The sequence below is a fragment of the Procambarus clarkii genome, chromosome 32 (genome assembly GCF_040958095.1).
Source record: "Procambarus clarkii isolate CNS0578487 chromosome 32, FALCON_Pclarkii_2.0, whole genome shotgun sequence".
NCBI lineage: Eukaryota > Metazoa > Arthropoda > Malacostraca > Decapoda > Cambaridae > Procambarus > Procambarus clarkii.
In genome coordinates, this window is record NC_091181.1 from 19,548,092 (window position 1) to 19,562,984 (window position 14,893).

The window sequence follows — 14,893 nt, forward strand, 5'->3', positions numbered from 1 at the left end:
AATGACTAAACATACATTATTAAATGTCATTCTCGTGGGCAACAGATGAGGCATTATCATGGTATTTATCTTCGTTAATACATCTGAATACCTTAATAATCAGAACGACAGTCATTTATCTGATGCTAGACTTATATACAGAAGTACTCTTAAATGGATTAACCTCTAATTTAGGAGAATTCCCTCAAAATAGGTCTACTCGAAGATGATAAAGTCGATGCAGTTGCTAAGCTTGCAACACAAATACAACGGCGAATATAGTCTTGGTCTATTAAAAAATCCTGTGAATTATTAATACAAAATAACTATTAGGTTAATTTAAAGATAAAAGACGAGTAAAAATAGGCACTTACACAGCTATCACATGAAATGTATTAAACGAATACATGGGGCAACAAGGTCAGCATTTTTTAGATATTACCATGTATATTTATCGTCAACTAAATAGTACTCACGATGACATGAAAAGCAAAATACTAGACAAAGACAGTATCGCTACTTGAAAGTTGTCTAACTTGTATATCATCTATTTAAACAAAATAGCAATAGAAAGCAGTATTTTTACACTATATATTACATTACGATAAAATTCACGAATTATTCGCTCAGTATATGGATGCATAGTTAGATGGACAGAGAGGGGACACAGACAGACCCTACTATATATAAATAAAAATGTAAATGTTTGTGCAAAATCGCTTTTCTCTGAAAGTTCTTCACCGATTGCTTTGAAATTTTAATAACGTTCCATTCACATCCAAGAGGGTTTTTATATACATACTATATAGATGTAACGTCTGTGACGGGAAAAACATGCTTTTTTGAAAAACCGTTTTTCATGTGAGGGAAATCTTCGAAACCTCTTTACCAATTACTTTGAAATTTTGACACAACGTTGCATTCAAATATGCACATATTTTTATATACGTACTATATGGATACCACATGTGTGACAGGTAAAAATATTAAAAAAAAAACAGCGCCATCTGTTGCATGTAATAGCAACACACACTATACTAAATATGTTACAATTCCATTTCAATTTTCCGACTACACTAATAAATTGAATTTTCATAGATTCCAATTTATTTTCATTTTGAATTAATTATTTTGTCTTACACTACATTGGAATTGAGCAGAGTTGTTTACCATATTGTTCATTTCGTGAGCATAGTTTATTTTTTTATTTTTTCATTGTTTTTCTATTTCGTTTTTTTAACCGATTTTCTTATATTTCAGTGATAAGGAACAATCAGATCATTTGGCAATGCATCAGATGAGAGAGTGGGAATGGTGGGGAGGATGAGGGGATGGCAGTGGGGGATGGTGGAGATGAGGGGATGGCAGTGGGGGATGGTGGAGATGAGGAGACAGGGGAATGGAGAATGGTGGGGAGGAAAATGGGACAGGGAAGTGGGGAGGACGAGGGAACAGGGAAGTGGGGAGGATGAGGGGACAGGGAAGGAAGGAATGGAAAGGAGGACGAGGGGACGGTGGAGTGGTGAATGGATAGGAGGACGATGGAACAGGGGAGGGGGTAATGGTGGGGAGGACGAGGGGATGGGTGTTGGGGATGGTGAAGATGAGGGGACTGTGGAATGGAGAATGGAGAATTAATGGTAGGAAGGGCAAGGGGAAAGGAAAGTGGGGGATGGTGGAGAAGACGAGGGGACGGGAGTTGGGGATGGAGACAAGGGGACTGGGAAATGAAGAATAGTGGGGAGGACAAGGGGAAAGGAAAGTGGGGGAGGACGAAGGGAGGGGGGGGGGGGAATAGTAAGGAGGACGAGGGGATGGTGGAGTGGGGGATGGAGGGGAGGACGAGGGGACAGGGAATTGAGGAATGGTTGGGAGGACGAAGTGACGGGGGAAGGGGGAATGGTGGGGAGTACTGGGGATGGTTGCTGTGGCTCAGCAACGCACATGCACTGCCGAGCCACAGCAATGCGTGGTTGGGTACTGCTAGTGTGTGTGTGTGTGTGTGTGTGTGTGTGTGTGTGTGTGTGTGTGTGTGTTATATATATATATATATATATATATATATATATATATATATATATATATATATTATATATATATATATATATATATATATATATATATGTATATATATGTATATATATATATGTATATATATGTATATATATGTATATATATATATATATATATATATATATATATATATATATATATATATATATATATATATTGTGACGATAATCTCCTTCAAGAGATTGAGCCTGCTCTTCCCTCCCAAGTAAGTAAGTAATTATCAAAAGAAGGCACCAAACCGGGAAGGCTATGTAGCACCATCAAATACGCAAAATAATCAGAGGGCGCTAAATATCACCAAGGATGCCAATACGAGAACAAAAACGCATAAGGCGAACGATATCAAAAGTATCCGAGTCACCAAGAATTCTATCGAGGGACAGGTGACCGCGAGGGGCGGTCGGAAAGCAAGACACACGCTCGTCCTGGAAGTCAGGACATTCAAGAAGGACATGCACGACCGTAAGAGGGACAATGCAACTAGGACAATAAGGAGCAGGGCGGCGCTCCATCAAGTGACCATGGGTTAAGCGAGTATGGCCAATACGCAACCTCGTCAGAGCTGTTTCCCACCGCCGGTTACGGCGGAAGGAGGACGGCCACGAGGAAACACAACATTTAAGAGTACGTAGCTTGTTACCAGTAACAGACAACCAAAAAGCCTGCCAACGGGTAAGAACTGAGGAATGGATAACTGGGTAAAAGTCGAAATACGGAATGCCTTTACGAGAGATGGGACAAGAGCGGACAGCGTCCTTGGCGGCAGCATCCGCATGCTCATTTAAAGACACACCAATATGGCTGGGAACCTAACAAAACTCAACCGACTTAAATTTACTGTGAACGAGAAACAGCCAATGCTGGATCTCGACAACTACTGGATGAACCGGATTAAAGGACCCGAGAGCCATGAGGGCACTACGAGAGTCAACAACAACTACAAAGGAAGACTGACAACGAGAAAGCAGGAGACGAAGAGCATAGAGAATAGCATAAAGTTCCGCTGTAAAGATGCTAGTCTCCGGAGGCAAGCGACACATATAAGTGCGATCAGGAAAAACAACAGAGTAGCCAACACCGTCCGCTGACTTAGACCCATCGGTGAAGACAGAAACGGAGCGGGAGTGAGAAGAAAAGTGCTCGAGGAAAAGGCGTTTTAGAACCGTAGGAGGGGTAAAAGCTTTAGTGATACGGGTCAAGGAAGTACAAAACCGCGGAAGAGGGACCCTCCACGGGGGCAAAGAAGGAACAACACGAGGAGAAACATCAGAAATACGAACGGAGAGAGAATCCTGTAGGCGAGATAACCGGACAGAAAGAGGGAGGTGGTGAAGAGGAACAGGAACCGCAGGAGGGGTAAAAGTTAAAGCACGACAGAGGCGAGAGGAAGGATGTTGCAAGGACCGCGCAAGATAGCGAAGACAGTAGCGATCACGGCGGTCCTGGAGAGACAGGAAGCCAGTGTCAACATACAAGCTAAGGATGGGAGTCGAACGAAAGGCACCAGAACTGAGGCGCAACCCAGTATGGTGCAAAGCATCAAGACGGCGAAGAGTAGAAGGAGAAGCAGACGAGTAAGCAGGGCAACCATAATCGAGCTTAGACAGGACGAGAGAGGAATGTAAAGCAAGGAGAGTGTGCCTATCTGCCCCCCAAGAAGTATGGGACAAGACCCGAAGGAGGGTAAGGGCCTTAGAGCACTCAACACGGAGGTAAGAGATATGGGGAGACCAAGACAAACGAGTGTCAAGGAATAACCCCAAAAGCTTCGCGGAATCTTTGTATTCAAGGGGATGACCATAAAGTGACAAAGAGGGACGAAGAACAACCCGTTTCCGCGTAAAAGTCATGGCACAAGTCTTAGAAGTAGAGAACTTGAAGCCATGACCTGTGGCCCAAGACGACACGGCATCAATTGCAAGTTGAAGCCGGCGTTGAAGGAGAGGCGAATCATCACCCTGACAACAAAGGGTAAGATCATCGACATAGAGAGCGGAGAAGACACCAGAAGGAAGAGAGGAAAGAAGACCATTGAGGGCAACAAGAAAAAGAGTAGTGCTCAGAACACTACCCTGGGGCACACCTTCGTATTGCTGAAAAGAGGGAGAGAGAGCGGTACCAAGGCGCACCCGAAAGGAACGACGAGAGAGGAAGCTGCGGAGAAAGAGAGGGAGATGACCACGAAGGCCAAAAGAATGAAGTTGAGATAGGATATGATAACGCCAAGTGGTGTCGTAAGCCTTTTCTAGGTCAAAAAGGACGGCAACAACGGAGGTCTTCGCAGCAAAAGCAGTACGAATATAGACCTCCAAGTTCACCAGGACATCTGTCGTGCTGCGGCACTTGCGGAAACCAAATTGAGAAGGGGAGAGGAGGTGATGGTGTTCCAGGAACCACATCAGACGAACGTTAACCATACGTTCAAAAAGTTTGCAGACACAACTTGTGAGAGCAATAGGGCGAAAGTCCTTAGGGGAAGTACCCAGAGACCCCGGTTTGCGAACAGGGAGGACAACGGCATCGAGCCAGTCCTCAGGGACTGACGACGACTCCCAGATCCGATTATACAGACTCAGTAAATACTGAGACGTGCTCGGAGGGAGATGGCGAAGCATCTCATAATGAATACCATCGGAGCCCGCCGCCGTAGAACCGCAGAGGGCCAGAGCAGAACGAAGTTCAGAGAGAGAGAAGGGATCATTATAGGGAAGCTGAAGATGAGTGCAGAAATCTAAAGGACGAGACTCAAGGACAGGTTTACGAAGAAGGAAAGATTGGGGAAGATGAAGACCAGAGCTAACAGAAGAAAAGTGGGAACCCAGTTCGGAAGCGACCTGCAACGGGTCCGCCACAAGAGTATCATGGAGGTGAAGGACCGGTGAAACATCGGGAACGAACTTACCCGCTATCTTGCGGATACGCTTCCAGATCTGGGCCAGAGGGGTTTCGGACGTAATTGTTGAGACATAAGATGCCCAACATTCACGTTTAGCCGTACGGATGGCCCTACGGGCCACCGCACTCGCTTTCCGAAAGAAAAGAAAAGAATCGGTCGTCTGCCTACGGCGGTGCCTCTTCCAGGCTGCACGCTTACAGCGGACAGCCCGAGCACAGTCCGCATTCCACCAGGGAACGCACTTCCGTGGACCCCGAGAGGAAGAGCGAGGAATAGAGCGGAGGGCAGCGTTGAAGACAGTGTCATGAAAAAGGAGGAGAGCGCGAGAGAGAGGCAGAAGGGAGAGGTCAGAGAGAGCAGCACTGAGGGTAAATAGGGTCCAGTCTGCCTTAGCAAACTGCCACCTAGGGAAAGAGAGGGAAGGGCGAAAAGAGAAAAAGGAAACAAGGATGGGGAAATGATCACTTCCATGGAGGTCATCAAGAACCTGCCACGTGAAATCTAAGTAAAGAGAAGAAGAGCAGAGAGAAAGATCAAGACAAGAAAGGGTGCGAGTCCGAGAGTCCAAATGAGTGGGCTCACCAGAATTCAGAAGAGACAGGGAAGAAGATAGGAGAAACGGCTCAAGGAGGCGACCCCGGGTATTCGTCAGAACGTCACCCCAAAGAGAATGACGACAATTGAAGTCACCCAGCAGGAGCACAGGCTCCGGCAAGGAGTCTAGGAGGTGTTTCAAATCAGGAAGAGAGAGCGGGACACTCGGGGGGAGATAAATGGAACAAACTGTGTACCATTTCCCCACAAAGATACGAGCAGCAGAACAATGGAGAGGCGAAGGAAAAAGTAAAGGAACAAAGGGAACATCAGCCCGAATCAAAAGAGCAGAAGAATTAGAAGCCCCAGCAATGGCTGGGGGGGGGGGAGAGAAAGGAATAGCCACGAAAACGACCAGGACGAGCACCAAGCATTGGCTCCTGGAGACAGACACAAAGGGGCGAAAACCGCGAAATCAGAAGTTGGAGTTCGAGGAAATTGGCGTAATAACCTCGAACGTTCCATTGAAGAATGGACAACGACGAGAAGAGAAAGGACAAAAACAGAGAACAAGGAAGAAACAAAGGCGAAAGACCAACAGAGCACGTTAAAGAATATCAGGGTCGGGATCAGGGTCAGCAAAGTCAGGGTTAGGGGGCATGGGTAAACTGAGCAAAGACGGAGGGAAGGAAACGGGAGAACAGAGCAGAGGTGGGCGGGCAGGGTCTGGAGGAGGAGGAGGAAGAGGAGGAGACAACGGAGAGGAGCCGTCAAGGACAGCAGCAGGAGGAGGGGGAGTAGAAAGAGGGGAGCGCACCCCAGCAAGAGCAGCAACCGAAAGAGAAGCAGGGGCCAAAGAAACCTCCATAGCAGGAACAGGGGGCGCAAGCACTGAAACGGGAGGGGAAGGAGCAACAGAGCCAGAAGGAGGAGCTGAGGAAGAAAGCGAAGCCTTCTTACCCGCCGGGGAAGAGGAAGGAGAGGAGCCAGGCTTACGCTTCTGACTTAAAGAGACCGGTGTCCCAGCAACTACCGGGCAACGGATTCCAGTGTCTCAACAGGAGAAGCCGAACGAGAGCACACACGACGGCCGTTAGGAGAGCGATGGACATCCGCCCGCACCGACAGGCGGTGGGGAGAGCCAATAGATGGAGGAAGAGGATGGGAAGGAGGATCGGAGGGGGACGAGGAAGAAGACACAGAAGACACGACAGACCGGGTAGAATGAAGGGGAACCCCAGACAGAGGACCAGGAGGAGGATCCTTCGGGACAGAACCCAAAGGAACAGAGGAGGGGGCAGTGGGCGCATCAGGGTCCAAGGCCCGGAAACGGTTGTGAGTCTGAGGAAGGCGGGAAGGACGAGGAGAGGAAGAGCGCAACACGCGAGCATAAGAGATATTAGCATAAGGCGGGAGCCGGCGAACCTGGCGCCTCGCCTCAGGAAAAGATAAACGCTCCCGGTGCTTCAGGTTGAGGACGGCTGCCTCAAGCTTGTAATGGACACACGCACGGGAGAAGGTAGGATGGGCCTCACCGCAGTTGAGGCAACGAGCCTGGGGAGAAGTGCACTCCGACTTAAGAGTGACCCTCGCCACCACACAAAGGACAGAGAGAGACAGTCCCGGAGCAGCGGAGGGCACCATGCCCAAACCTCCAGCACTTGTTGCAGAGCCGAAGAAAAGGAATGTACTCCTGGACAGAGCACCTGGCACCAGCAAGAATGACAGAGGGTGGAAGGGTCCTACCATCAAAGGTAATCTTCACAACCCGGAGGGGTTGACGGCGACTACCACGAGGGGGACGAGTAAACGTGTCCACCTGGAGAATAGAATGGCCCTGGGCAGCGAGGATATGGCGAATATCGTCGTGGCAGTCGCGCAGGTCCCGAACACCGGTTGCAACATGGGGCGGGAGCAAAATAGTGCCAACACTGGCATTCAATTGAGCGTTCTTCGAGACCCGAACGGGGGTCTCGCCAAGGCAGGATAAGGCAGCCAAGCGGGAAGCAGCATCCTGAGAAGGAGCAGCAACGACACGTGTACCGAGACGAGTGGGGTTGAAAGTAATGGAGGCATCCACGGAATCAATGAGATGTCGATGAAGGGAGAAATCGTCAGGAGGCGCAGAATCAAGAGGGAGGAGATCAAAATATTTGGCCCACGAAGCGGGACCAAACAAGGCTTGATAGGTAGCAGAACTGGAAGGAATCGAGCGAGGGCGGCCGTGACGAGGACGGCGGTGAGAACCCCCAGAGAGAGAGGGGTTAAAAGGCGCAGTAGTTACAACTAGAGAAGGAGCCGCGCCAGGGGACGAGGTAGTCACCACTGGGGGCTTGGGGCTCGACCCAACCACAGAGGAGGGAGGGGAGCCAGGGGAAGGAGTCAGAGAGGCCAAAGGAGGAGCAAGGTCGGGGCCCAATGCAGCGGAGGCTACAGAGCCCGGTCTTCCAATACGGACCGACTCGGGGGCTTGGTCGCCCACCCCACGAGCCTGAAAAGGTAAGCCAGAAGCAGCCGAAACAGGGGTTATCATCTTGACGAAATTAAGAATTCACTCACGAATGTGCCCCCACACCCACCATGGAGCCACAATTAGAGGCAGGACACCCAACAAGAAGCTATCGCCGATCTTGTCGGGGCCTCCTAGGGGTGCGTCGTGAGTATACGCCCCACAAACGCCACCTTAAGAAACCGACAGTCCGTCGAGATCGGGTTCAGTGACGAAGTGGGGATTGACAATAAAAGGTTCCCCTCGCTCTCGACGTCGGGTACTGCAGTTCTACGGGTGCATGAGTATGCCTCCTCAAGCACCCGGGCGTCAAAATAGAAGAAGTCCATGGAAGAACCAGAACGAGCAAAAGGTCTGCAGGAAACGGCAAGCAGATAGGAGAAGAGGGGGGAGAAAAACGAAACAGAAGGAAAAGGAAAAGGTGCCCAGCAGAATTGGAGAGGACGGCAGCAGGAGCACAAGGCTAGAAAAGGACAGAGGACTGTCCTAAGGAGCATCACACTCCAGCAGCCGCCCACGAAGCCCCCACACGGCGACAACGAGCTGAGCGGGGAGGGGGTCTTCCCTCCCAAGTTCGTCGCTATATACATCCCTATACAACTAATATGGAAGAAATATCCAACAAATACAACTCCAAGGTTTGCCAGAGAGCAAACGTATTCAACACCGGGAACACCTGCTCCCCCCTCCACTCGAACCACCCAACTACCTGTACGTCGCCTGCTCATCGCTGATTGGCTGCGGGTCCAGTTGCACCTGCCCTCCACCCACCACACTACCTGATGTCTGGGGCCACACGACCGCCAGACCTCAGAATATTCAGTGCTTTCAACAAGTTAACACGTCTCGTTGGTAGACTAAGCTGTGGCTTACGTGTACTAAGAGAGGTGGCAGCTTAAAGCCAATATTCCTGCACCTCTTATTTGATTGTATATTGTTCACTTGTTATTACTCACTTGTCTTAACGTAACTTTTCATTTTGTCATTTGATTATTCTTATTATTTTGATTGATTGATTTTATGATACGAATTTTATGTCCATTTTATTCATGTTTTGCTTTTCTAACGTAATTAAAATCTCATTGTTAAATTTACTTGTGTTTTGTGTGTCTTCCCTTTACCTTACCACAGACGAAGTTCCAGATTTTCTATTTTTTGTTTCTATATGTGACGAGGCCATACCCCTAGCTTTTGAACAGCCGAACACCAACGCGTTACCGTCACAATATATATATATATATATATATATATATATATATATATATATATATATATATATATATATATATATATATATATATATATATATATATATATATATATATATATAATCTTCGAAAGTTCTTCACCGATTGCTTTGAAATTTTCACACAATGTTCCATTCGCATCCGGCCAGGTTATTATATACATACTATATAAGTAAAAAAAGTGCTTTTTCTGAAAAACTGTGTTTTTCAGGCGTTTTTCATGTGAGGGAAATCTTTGAAACCTCTTTTCCGATTGCTTTGACATTGTGACACAACGTTGCACTCGAATAGGTGTATCTTTTTATATATCTACTATATACATGCCTCACCTGAGACAGGAAAAAACATGCTTTTTTGAAAAACAGCACCACCTATTGGACGTAAGAGCAACACACGCTGTAATCTCTGTACAGTGGGTATTCTGTAAGTTCTGTTCTGTAATAGATGGCACTGTAAGTTCTCCAAAAGTTCTTCACCGATTGCTTTGAAATTTTGACACATTGCATTCAAATAGGTGCATCACTTTGTATACTACTATATAGATGCCACCCCTGTGACAGGTAAAAACATGCATTTTTGAAAAACAGTGCCATCTGTTGCACATAATAGCAAAATGCATGCTATTCTAAATATGTCACGAATTCCTTTTTAATGTGTCTGAATTACATTGATAAAATTTATTTTCATTGATTTTGATTAATTTTATTTTTTATTGAATTACTTTGTGTGACATTATGTTGGAATTGAGCAGTGTTGTTTACCATACCTATCACTTCGTAAGTATATGTATAGATGCCACACCTGTGACAGGTAAAACTATGCTTTTCTTGAAAAACGCCATCTGTTGCATGTAAGAGCAACACACATGCTATACTAAATATCTTACAATTCCATTTCAGTGTTTCTGATTGCATTGATAAATTAAATTTTCATAAATTTTGATTTTCATTTTGATTTAATTATTTTGTGTGAATTGCATTGAAATTGAGCTGTGTTGTTTACCATACTGTTCATTTCATGAGTATAGTTTATTTTTTATTTTTTTATATTTTCATTTAATTTTTTAACTGTTTTTCTTATATTAAGTGATGGGAACATCAGATCACTTGATGTTCCCAATTTTCTGATGGGAATATCAGACCATTTGGGAAGGCATCGGACGAGTGGGGAATGGTGGGGATGATGAGGGGACGGAAGTGAGAGATGGTGGGGAGGACGAGAGGACAAGGGAAGGGGTAATGGTGGGGAAGGACGAGAGGACGGGGAAGCTTGGGATGGTGGGGACGAAGGGATGGGGGAATGAAGAATGGCGGGGAGGACAAAGGGACAGGGTAGTGGGGCATGGTGGGAAGGAAGTGGGGAGTGTGGAGTGGGGAATGGTGGGGAGGACTGGTAGACAAAGAAGGTTGCTGTGGCTCAGCAACCCACATGCGTTGAAGAGCCACAGCAACGCATGGCCGGGTACTGCTAGTATATAGTACCTAGTAGCCAGAACGCACTTCTCAGCCTACTATGCAAGGCCCGATTTGCCTAATAGGCCAAGTTTTTATGAATTAATATTTTTTCGACTACCTAACCTACCTAACCTAACCTAACTTTTTCGGCTACCTAACGTAACCTAACCTATAAAGATAGGTTAGGTTAGGTAGGGTTGGTTAGGTTCGGTCATATATCTACGTTAATTTTAGCTCCAATAAAAAAAAATTGACCTCATACATAATGAAATGGGTAGCTTTATCATTTCATAAGAAAAAAATTAGAGAAAATATATTAATTCAGGAAAACTTGGCTTATTAAGCAAATCGGGCCTTGCATAATATATATATATTACAATATACAGCATTATAATTATATATATACTATAATAAAATATATAATATTACAATATATATAACAATATAATATATATATATATATATATATATATATATATATATATATATATATATATATATATATATATATATATATATATATATATATACACACACACACACTCTGGCTGGAAGGAGGAGGACCCTTAGCCTCGGAGAAAATCACACAAAACGCATTAGAGGGAATATTTAGGTCCCCCTTTAATACAGTTTCTGTGTGGGTTTTCTCCTACACCCCCTTCCTTTTGTCTTTTCATGTGCTTTATTAAATATTTAAAAGTTACAAGTAATTATCAAAAGAAGCCACGAAACCGGGAAGGCTATGTTGCACCATCAAATGCGCGGAATAATCAGAGGGCGCTAAATATCACCAAGATTGCCAATACGAGAACAGAAACGCATAAGGTGAATGATATCAAAAGTATCCGATTCACCAAGAATTCTATCGAGGGACAAGTGACCGCGAGGGATGGTCGGAAAGCAAGACACACGCTCGTCCTGGAAGTCAGGACATTCAACAAGGATATGCACGACCGAAAGAGGGACAATGCAATGTGGATAATAAGGAGTTGGGCGGCGCTCCATTAAGTGACAGTGAGTTTAGCGAGTGTGGCCAAGACACAACCTTGCTAGAGCCGTTTCCCACCGCCAGTTACGGTGGCAGGAGAAAGGCCACGGGGACACAAAATGCTTAAAAGTACGCAGTTTGTTACCAACAACAGAAGACCAACAACCCTGCCAAAGGGCAAGAATGGAGGAATGATTAATCGGGTAAAAGTCGGATAAAAGGAATACCTTTACGGGAAACGGGACAAGAGCGGATAGCCTCTCTAGTGGCAGCATCCACACGCTCATTTAAAGATGAAATTAAAATTAAAAAAAAAAAATAATTTCATTTAAAAAAACCAATATGGCTGGGAACCCAGCAAAACTTTACAGACTTAAATTTACTAGAGATAAGAAACCGCCAATGTTGAATCTCGACGACTACTGGATGGACAGGATTAAAGGACCCGAGAGCCACGAGGGCACTGCGAGAGTCAACTACAATCACAAAGGAGGATTGACAACGAGAAAGCAGGAGAAAGAGAGCAAAGAGAATAGCATAAAATTCCGCTGTGAAGATGCTAGTCTCCGAAGGGAGGCGACACATATAAGTGCTGTCAGGAAAAACAACGGAGTAGCCCACACTCTCCGCTGACTTAGAGCCATCGGTGAAGATGGAAATGGAGCGGGAGTGTGAAGAAAAGTGCTCAAGAAAAGTACGTTTCAGAACCGTAGGATTAAAAGCTTTAGTAACGTGGGTCAAGAATGTAAAAAACTTCGGAAGGGAAACCATCCACGGGGGCAAGGAAGGAACAATACGAGGAGAAATATGAGAAAGACGAATGGAAAGAGAGTCCTGTAAGCGAGAAAGCTGGACAGAAAGAGGGAGGTGGTGAAGAGGAACAGGAATTACAGGAGGGGTAAAAGTCAAAGCAAGACAGAGGCGAGAGGAAGGATGCTGTAAGGACTGCGCCAGATAGCGATCACGGCGGTCCTGGAGAGATAGTAAGCCAGTGTCAACATACAAGCTGAGGGCAGGAGTTGAGCGAAAGCCACCAGAGGCGAGGCACAACCCAGCATGGTGCAAAGTATTAAGATGGCAAATAGCAGAAGGAGAAGCGGACGAGTAAACAGGGCAACCATAATCGAGTTTAGAGAGGATGAGTGAGGAATGTAGAGAGAGGAGCGAACGCCTATCTGACCCCCAAGAAGTATGGGACAAAACCTTAAGGAGGGAAAGGGTCTTAGAGCATTCAACACGGAGGTAAGAGATATGGGCCGACCAAGACAAACGAATGTCAAAGATTAACCCCAGAAGCTTAGTGGAATCCTTGCACACAAGAGGACGACAATAAAGTGACAAAGAGGGACGAAGAATGACATGCTTCCGATTAAAAGTCATAGCACAAGTCTTACCGGAGAGAACCTGAAGCCATGATTGGTGGTTCAGAACGACACGGCATCAATTTCAAGTTGGAGCCGCCGTTGTAGGAGAGGCTAATCATCACCCTGACAGCAAAGGGTAAGATCGTCTACCTAGAGAGCAGAGAAGACGCCAGAGTGAAGGGAGGAAAGAAGACCATTGAGAGCAACAAGAAAAAGAGTAGTGCTCAGAACACTACCTTGGGGTACACCCTAATATTGCCTAAAAGGGGCAGAGAGAGTGATACCAAGCCTCACTCGAAAGGAATGACGAGAGAGGAAACTCTGGAGGAAGAGAAGGAGATTCCCATAAAGGCCAAAAGAATGAAGTTGGGACAGAATATGATATCACCAGGTAGTGTCATAAGCCTTTTCCAGGTCAAAAAGAACGGCAACAACGGAGGTCTTCGCAGCAAAAGCAGTACAAATATAGACCTCCAAGTTCACCAGGATATCCATTGTGTTGCAGCACTTGCAACATCCAATATGCACCAAATTGAGAATGGGAGAGGTGTTGATAGTGCTCTAAGAACCACATCAGATGAACGTTAACCATACGTTCAAAGAGCATGCAGACACAACTCGTGAGAGCAATAGGGCGGAAGTTGATGCTCAGAGAGAGAAAGAGAGAAGAGATCGTTATAGGGAAAGCTGAGATGGGTACAGAAATCCAAAGGACGAGATTCAAGAAGAGGCTTACGAAGAAGAAGAAAGGATTGAGGGATATGAGAACCATAGCTAACCGAAGAAAAGTGGGAACCCAATTCGGTCGTGACCTGCAACGAGTCCGCCACAGGAGTACCACAGAGGTGAAGGACCGGTGAGACATCGGGAACGAACTTACCCGCTATCTTGCGGATACGCTTCCAGATTAGTGGTAGAGGTGTTTCGGACGTGATGGTGGAGACATAAAACATCCAATATGCACGTTTAGCCATACGGATGGTCGTACACGCCACCACACTTGCCTTCCGAAACAAAAGAAAAGAGTCAGTCGTCTGCCGGCGACGGTGTCTCTCCAGGTTGCATGCTTATAGCAGACAGCCCGGGCACAGTCCACATTCTGAGGAATAGAGCGGAGGGCAGCGTCGAAGACGGTGTCATAAAAAAGGACAAGGGCACAAGGGAGAGGCAGAATGGAGAGGTCGGAGATAGTAGCACGGAGGGTAAGGAGGGGCCAGTCAGCTTCGGCTAACCGCCACCTAGAGAAAGAGAGAGGAGGGTGAAAAAAGAAACAAGGATGGGAAAATGGTCACTGTCATGGAGGTCATCAAGAAGCTGCCACTCAAAATCTAAGTAAAGGGAAGATGAGCAAAGAGAAAGATCAAGACAGGAAAGGGTGCGAGTCCGAGAGTCTAAATGAGTGGGCTCACCAGAATTCAGAAGAGACAGGGAAAAAGAGAGGATGAACGGTTTGAGAAAGCGACCTCGGGTGTTTGTCAGAACATCACCCCAAAGGGTATGTCGACAAATAAAATCACCTAGCAGGAACACAGGCTCCAGCAAGGAGTCCAGTAGGTGTATAGATCAGGAAGAGAAAGTGGGACACCCGGGAGGGAGATAAATGGAACAAACCGTGTACCATTTCCTCACAAAGATACGAGCAGCAGAACAATGGAGAGGCAAAGGAAAAAGTAAGAGGACAAAGGGAACATCAGAGCGAATCAAGAGAGCAGAAGAGTTAGGAGCCCCAGCAACAGCTAGGGGTGGGGGGGAGAGAAAGGAATAGCCATGAAAGCGACCAGGACGAGCACCAAGCATCGGCTCCTGGAGACAGACACAAAGGAGCGAAAATCCTGAAAGCAGAAGTTTG

The 14,893-nt window shown here is 46.2% G+C and overlaps 1 protein-coding gene across 1 annotated transcript in view; it reads right to left on the reverse strand.

The window, feature by feature from the left end:
• LOC138370585 (regucalcin-like) overlaps positions 1 to 14,893 on the reverse strand; it is a 111,344-nt gene that overhangs the window by 533 nt on the left and 95,918 nt on the right. The window lies entirely within an intron of this gene.